The 7,792-nt window shown below is 42.2% G+C and overlaps 1 pseudogene; it reads right to left on the minus strand.

Annotated features, from left to right (window-relative positions):
* Positions 1–278: 278 nt before the first annotated feature.
* LOC109246962 (ribonuclease P protein subunit p20-like) lies at positions 279–6,268 on the minus strand (annotated as a pseudogene).
* Positions 6,269–7,792: the final 1,524 nt, after the last annotated feature.

Here is a 7,792-nt window from a genome sequence, read left to right on the forward strand (position 1 = left end):
CCTTCCCCACGTGTTCTCGCACACTCTCTCAAAAATAAATAAACATTAAAAAATAAGCATTTGAAAAGAGTTTATTGGGTAACGGAGTAGGGAGAGGAAGACACAGGAAGACCCACTGCTCCCCCTCTCAATTCAGAGTCCCCTGAGCTGTGAAGGGGACTGGTTTTTTTTTTCTTACACGGCTCTGGTAGGAGGTCCGTGACAGAACTCCGTACAAGTGGGGCCACATCTGGGCCTGGCTGTGTGGGGCTGGCTGTATAAAGATGGCCAGCCTACTTTCAGTTACTTGGTGTGACCCTGAAGACAGGAGATGGATGGCCGAGTTGTAGATCTGGGTCAGGGGTTCTTGTGAAACACTCGTTCCAGCTCCTCTACAAGCTCCCCAGGGGGCATACTGGCAGCCACCTGCAAGGACTGGAGGCTGTCCACCTGCAGTGGTAGGGCAAAGTTGATGGCAGGGTTGATGGCCAGGCTCAAGGGTGAATGCAGACCTCACTGGACCAGTTCTGGCCCCAAGTACCTCCAGTAGCTTCTGGCAGCGGGCCAGCTGGGCCTTAAGTCAGTCTTCATGTTGACATAAATGTCACTGGGCCTCCGGGGCAGTCAGTGGGGGAACTGCTTCCGAAGAGTGTGCTCCACCAGGTCCAGTTCTGTCTCAAGGGTCCCATGGGGCGCTCAGTTTCCTGCCGTGCTGGGTGCCTCTCTCCAGTCCACGTGCCTTGTCCTCCACATTCACGCAGCCTACTCACCCCTTCCCACAACTGGCCACTCAGCGTGGTGTGCATGACCCCGGGACCCCAGGAGGGGAAAAGAAGGAAAGAAAGCACGTGATGGCAAGCCCTGGGCTCTAGAGCCAGCTGCCGGGATTGTGCACGAAATGGATGGATTCTTAAGAAATGCAAATATAGAAGACCTCTCTCTGTAGCTAATGTTTCATTCTCTCCTCGTCTTAGGAGCATACAACTACTGAGGATATTTAAAATGAACAGAATTTTGGACATTTCACATGGCTTTATCAGTGTCATTCTACCGCCACCTCTCCTTGCGTCAGAAAACACAATCTCGTGAGGTGGACACCACTAGCCAAGCCATCAAAGTCACCAACATCCTGTGCTTTGATGCGATGCATTGAGAAAAACACAGTCTTGAGTTTGTACATCAAGTACGTCCCGCATAACTTGAATCGATTAATGAGTGAACATTCAAACCCAAATTGGGGGTATTCTGAAAAACACTGGCCTACACTTTTCAAAAACATCAACATCATGAATGAAAATGAAAATGTGAAAAACAGTCTCAGGTTAGAGAGGGCTAAAGTGATTGCAGTTAAGTGCAAAGTGTGTCAACAGATAAGAAGCTGCCAGAAAAATAAATTGCTATAAAGGGCATTATTGAGATAAATTAGAAAAATTTTAATATGGACTATGTATTAATAATATTTTAATTATATTGTATTAAAGCCAAGTTTTCTGATTAAAGCCAACTGTTTTGCGGTTATATAAGAAAATATCACTGTATTTATACACTAGTGAAGGGCTAAAGGAGCATGACACCTAAAAATGTGCCAAATGTTGATGATTTTGAATCCAAATGAAGAGTACCAGGCTGTTCAATTTACAACTCATGGACTTCATTAGGTCTGAAATTCTTCAAACATACAATCGTAACAACAACAAAAAAGCTATTTAGCATTAGAAATTTTCTGATTTTTAAAAATGAAATAAATGAACCAACAACACTCATCAACTTTTTTTAGACCCATTCATGTTTTCTTTCTGTAACTTTCTGTGGATCATTGTAGACTCAGATTGAACACCCTCCTACATTCTACAATCATTACTCTCCTTTCTGAGCTCAAATTGTGACAACTTTGGTCAGTGGTTTCCCTTTTAGGTCAGCTGCTGTGTTCATTTGACATGACCTCATTAATTTTAAGACATTTTCTTGCATTGTAGAATGAAAAACTTCCTAGAACTTACAAAAAAAAAAGTTGGTCTTATAAAAATCTGCCTTATCCAAATGTGAAATCAGCTATTTTTCCAACAAGTTTTTCAGTGTGAAAATGGTTTTAGAGACCATAATCTCTATGGAGCCACCTAGAGATTAATCTCTGTGGAGCACATTGTCATCTGCAGAATCTGAAGAAATAGCACATATCTCACTCAGTTGCTATAAATACTAAATGAGGTAATTTATATATAAAGTAGTGAGCAGTGTCTGAATTTTAGTGAACACTCAACATCTGCTTTCCCTTCCCCTTTCCTTTTTCCTCCTCGCACTTCTTCTTTCACTAGAATAGAAGAATTCAGGGAACCCTTGAAGACAAGTGTGTCCATCAAGGAAAGAGAAATATACAAATCCTACTGATGGGTCCAATAAAATGAGAACTGATTGTTGACCATTGGGTGTATGAAGGTGGAAGTTACCGGTAAACTCTGATGATGCCCCTCCGTAAACTGAGGGGGACTGAAGCCTGACTGGAGCTGTTTAAAGAGACAACCGTAAAAGAGGAAACGGAGACACCAAATACAGACAAATAGGAGCAAAGGAATGAAGTGTAAATGACTCGAGAAGTTATTTCTTTTACGACAGGAAAAATCACAGTCTTGTATGCTGGAGGTAATGACCCAATAAGAGCATGAAAAATCAATGATTCTGGGAAAAGGGGGAAATGGCTAAAGTGATATTCTTGAGAAGGCAAGTGGGGGTGGCTTTAGCAGAAAGGAAGTAAGGTTCACTTGCATTAATGGGTAGCTTGGAAGAGGATGTGCGGCAGATGGTGGGGTGTTAGACCGCCATCTTGTGGTAATTCATGGAAGTTCTCTTTAAGCAGGAAACGAATAGAAAATGGGTGAAAAACCTGAATCTCCCTCTAGTTGGGCTGGAATGTCTCTTAGGATATAGCCTAAATGCTATTTAGTATGCAATCATCTCCCTAATCGTGTTGCAGGTGCCCTGTGGAAGCCCCATTGTTACATTGTGCCCAGACGCCTCTGATCAAGAATATTAAGTGTTGCCACTAGAACTGCTTGCTGATACTCCCAAGTCCCTGGCCACCAGGCTGCTTATCCAAAGTCAAGGAACAGCGCATATAATTGGTAGAGTCTGTGTCTGGTGCCTGTGTCCTAGCTATAAATGAGGCTGGGAGCCCCTGTAGTCAGCATTTTCAACACCTTCAATATTGGGAGACTGGCTTTGCCTTGGAGAGTGGGAACATGCTCCAAATATTTTTTAAAAGGCTTTTAAATTTTGAGTATCCATGATAGAATGGCAAACACAAAAGAGAGTAAACCTTCCCGCAATACATACCATCAAGTATGGATTATTTTGAAACAAATTCCAGATACCGTATCATAGTACCTGCAGATACTTCATTATGTATCTGTAAAAGATGACTTTTGAAAATATACCCAATGCAATTAACATGGATAAAATAATTAATAATCTCTTGCTGTTACAGAACATCCTGTCAGGGTTTAATCTGCCTGTAAGCACCTCTTTACGGTTGATTTGTTTGAATCAAAATTCAAACAAGATTTCTCACTCGTGTTGTTATCTTCATTCAAATTATTTGTTGAAAAAATTTGTCCAATAGACGTTCCCACATTCTGGATTTGTGTAACCTGTTTTTCTGAAGCCTATGTGTTGTTTAACCTGTTTTTCTGCAATTTGTATTTCCTGCAAACTTGCAATTAGATGGAGAATCTTAATCAGGATCGGGTTTAATTCTATAGCAAGAACACTGCCTGACTGTGGTTGTGAACTTCCTAGTGCATCTCATTAGGGTACACATAAAGTGTGACCATCTCTATTTTTGTGATGGTCAGTACTGATCCGTGGGTCCTGACTTTTCATCAGACTTTTCCAACCATTACAAAGTTCCCCGCTGGCTATTCACCTATCAGTTTTAGGAGCCACTGATGACATTTGCTGGAGTGCATTAACAATTGGTGTTTTGTTTTGTTTAGATTGATAGGCTTTATTTTTTAGAGTATTCTTGGGAGTCTAAGAATTCCCAGGTAATGCCGATGATGCTATCTGAGGGACCAAGCTTTGCAAAGCACTGCTCCAAATCAAAGTCTGTGTCCACTGTCAGCAGCACCTTCTGGCCTCATGGTGAGCTGGACCATCCATGCTGTTTCCTTCAAAACCATGCTCCAGAGAGGTGCCGTCCAACAGCCATAGAACACAAACCAATGTGTGTGATATTCTAATTCTGTTATTCCTTCTGCATTCACCAGCTAGAATTCTCCTCTAGAGAACTGTCCCATAATACTTATTTGGTGAGACAGCATTAATTAGGGCAGGAAAAGCAGAATCAATTCTTAACTCTTTCCCTTTACTTAGCAGCTTTCAGAACAATGAGTTGGTTAGCAAAGATCTTTATATTTGTGGTATCATTATGAACCCTTGGGTTTTGTCATCTTCGAAAAGTTTCTGTCCATTGAGTTCTTGGTCAGTGGGACTCCCTTCATGTTAGCTTCTGAGCCCTTTGACACGATTCCACTATTCTTTGACAACTTCCTTTCCTTCAGCTTCAAAAAGGTCTTCCAGGTTTATCTTGTTAATTCCCTTTCTCAGACCTGCAATCAACCATTTCTTCAAGGGCAATGGTTTCTTCCACTGGGAAATTAGCTTAAGAGATCATAACCTGGGTTAGTCATTGTTTCTGGGTTTTTTCCAGCCTGGACATGAAAAATATGTGTGATCTGAAAACATGCATTTGCACTTTATTTTTCCTAAGGGTAAAATTCATCATGAGTTCACACTGATCTTTTCCAATGCAAATTTCAGATTACATGGTTTTTATTTAATGTCTTTGTTTTTATCTGTAATTCTTCCCTCTTACAGTGACAATCTTGGATCCTAATGACATTAGTATAATTATTTAGATTGCTAACATAATTGTTTACTTAACTGCCTAATCATGTATAAGTGTGTGTATATGTATATGGCAACTTCAGAACAACAATGTTGATAGCATTACTAATAACGTTATCACTGAAAATTTTATAAACTGTTATTGCAATTCTATTTATTTTTATCCTCGGGGTATATCATGCTAAAGCCATATAATAAACTGCTGTGCTTTAAAGTCAGTTGCAGTAATTTTTCTCTGCACGGTTCAGCTGTCAGCAAACAGTTTGGTTTTGTTCAACTCCCATCTGCAGTGACTCGGTTCAGAAACATGGAGATTCTCCTCTGCAAGGACCCAGGCAGCCTCACTGTACATTTGCTGGGACCAGCTCAGAGATGCTGCTGGGACGAGTGGCTCTTAGCCCCGCTATCTCCACCCCATCCACAGTAAAGGACACGTAATCAGAACACAAGATGCAGGCAGCCAAGAGGGTAGGTCAAGGCTCTCCACCAAGCTATACCTCAGGAAGAAAGAGCCTGGGGCTCAGCAAGAAATCTTTTTTTTTTTCCTTTTAAAAAATTTTTTTTAAATGTTTATTTATTTTTGAGGGGAGGGGGAGGGGCAGAGAGAGAGAGGGAGACACAGAATCTGAAGCAGGCTCCAGGCTCCCAGCTGTCAGCACAGAGCCCGATGTGGACCTCCAACTCACAAACAATGAGATCATGACCTGAGCTGAAGTCAGATGCTCAACCAACTGAGCCACCCAGGTGCCCTGAAGTCAGATGCTCAACCAACTGAGCCACCCAGGTGCCCTGAAGTCAGATGCTCAACCAACTGAGCCACCCAGGTGCCCTTCCTTTTCTTTTCTTTTTTTTTTTTTTAAAGATTTTATTTTTAAGTAATCTCTACACCCAATGTGGGGTTCAAACTCCCAACCCTGAGATCAAGAGTCACATGCTCCTCCAACTGAGCCAGGAAGGCACCCCAAGAGATCTTTTTCTGAGGGATTTCTCAGAAAACTTCTTATAGACCTCAAGTCTAATATCTAATTTCATTTTTCTTTCTTTTTCTAAACCATTTTTTGGATGCTGTTAACCCTCAGTTGCTTTACATCGTTTCCTTTTATTGTGTATTTTTTACTTTTATCTTAAACATAACTGAGCAGTGAGGATTAACTCAACAGGCTTGGCTTGCTAGTACCCTGCACATTCCCAAACCAGCAGCTCCTGGCAGATAACCTCTGAGCCCTTGGACTATCCAGCCTGATAAGGATGTCTTTGTATATCTGAGACAGTGGCCTCTGCTAGATAATTTCTGCTAACAATGTGATTTATGATTAACCCTTCTTTTCATTCACCCTGGAGTCTTGAGCCACACTGTCTCAGTCTGACCTCTGGGGCTGGCCTCCATGCCTATATGACTGAATCCAAAAAAAAAACTCTGACACCAAGACTCAGGTGAGTTTCCCAGGTTGGCCGTTGTACATGCTGTCACACATCACTGGTAGTACATCACTGTCTGTACAACTCCATTGGGAGAGAACAGCTAGAAGGTCATGCCTGCTTTCACCTGGACTCTACCCTCTGTGCCTTTTTCTCTTTGCTGATTTTAATCTGTATCCTTTTACTGTAATAAATCAACCATGAAGAAAAGTTTTTCTGAGCTCTGGAAGTCTGTGCAACAAATCACTGAACCTGAGAGTGGTTTTGGGAACCGATGACACAATCCTTCTCTTAATTTTGCTTTGCTTTGTGATATAAGAAGAAATGTATATATTTGGTCTGTCCCCAGTTCCTGGCACTGAGCTCCTAAAGCCCTTGGAATTTCTTAAGCAATGGGATAACAGGAGAATCTTTTGTTTAGTTACCAATGGTCAATGATTTAATCAGTCATGCCTATGTATTGGAACCTCCATAAAAATCCTTAAATGAGGGGCTCCTGGGTGGCTCAGTCAGTCGAGCATTGACTTTGGCTCAGGTCATGATCTCATGGTTCATGACTTCGAGCCCTACATGGGGTTCTCTGCTATCAGTGCAGAGCCTGCTTTGTATCCTCTGTCTCCTCCCTCTCTCTGCCCCTCCCCCACTCACTCTCTCAAAAATAAACATTAAAAAAAAAACCCGTAAATGATAGGACTTGGAGAATTTCCTGTTTGGTGAGCATATTCACATGACTCGTCCCAACACCACAGGGACTGGAGCTTCTGCACAGATGTTTCTGGAACACTCTGTATATGCCTTCATCTGGCTGTTGATTTGTATCCTTCCTAATAAATCAGTAAACGTAAACAGAGTGCCTTCCTGAGTTCTGTGAGCCAACTGGCAAATTATCAAGGCTGAGGAGGGGGTCATGGGAAGATCGGATGTAGAGCCGATCTGCCAGGAGTACAGGTGCCCAGGACTTAAGACGGACATCTGAAGTGGGGACCGTCCTGTGGAACTGAATCCTTAACCTGTGCATCTGTGCCAACTCTGGGTAGTGACAGAATTGCTGGACATCCAGTTGGCATCAGAGAATCCAAGAAGTGGTGTTGGAAAAGACACTATGTAGTTGGTGTTAGGAGGAAAAGAAAAGCACTCTCATTTGATGTCAGAAGTAATGTGAATAGGGGGCTTCTAGGTGGTTCAGTTGGTTGAGCTTCCTACTCTTTGATTTCTGCTCAGGTCACAATCCCAGGGTCATGGGTTCAAGGCCCTGTATCCAGTTCCATGCTGAGTGTGGAGTCTGCTTGGAATTCTCTCTTTCTTCCTCTGCCTCTCTCCCCTACTCATGCTCTCTCTCTCAAAAGAAAAAACAAAAGTAGTAATATGAATGAAAACAGCTGAAGCTTTTCATCCAATTTTGAGTGTAGGCTTTGCAATCAGACTTCCTAGGTTGGAATCCCATCTTTGCCGCTCCCTAACTGACCCCGAAAAAGTTGTTTTATCTGTCAGG

The sequence above is a fragment of the Panthera pardus genome, unplaced genomic scaffold (genome assembly GCF_024362965.1).
Source record: "Panthera pardus isolate Hobbes unplaced genomic scaffold, ASM2436296v1 HiC_scaffold_12, whole genome shotgun sequence".
NCBI lineage: Eukaryota > Metazoa > Chordata > Mammalia > Carnivora > Felidae > Panthera > Panthera pardus.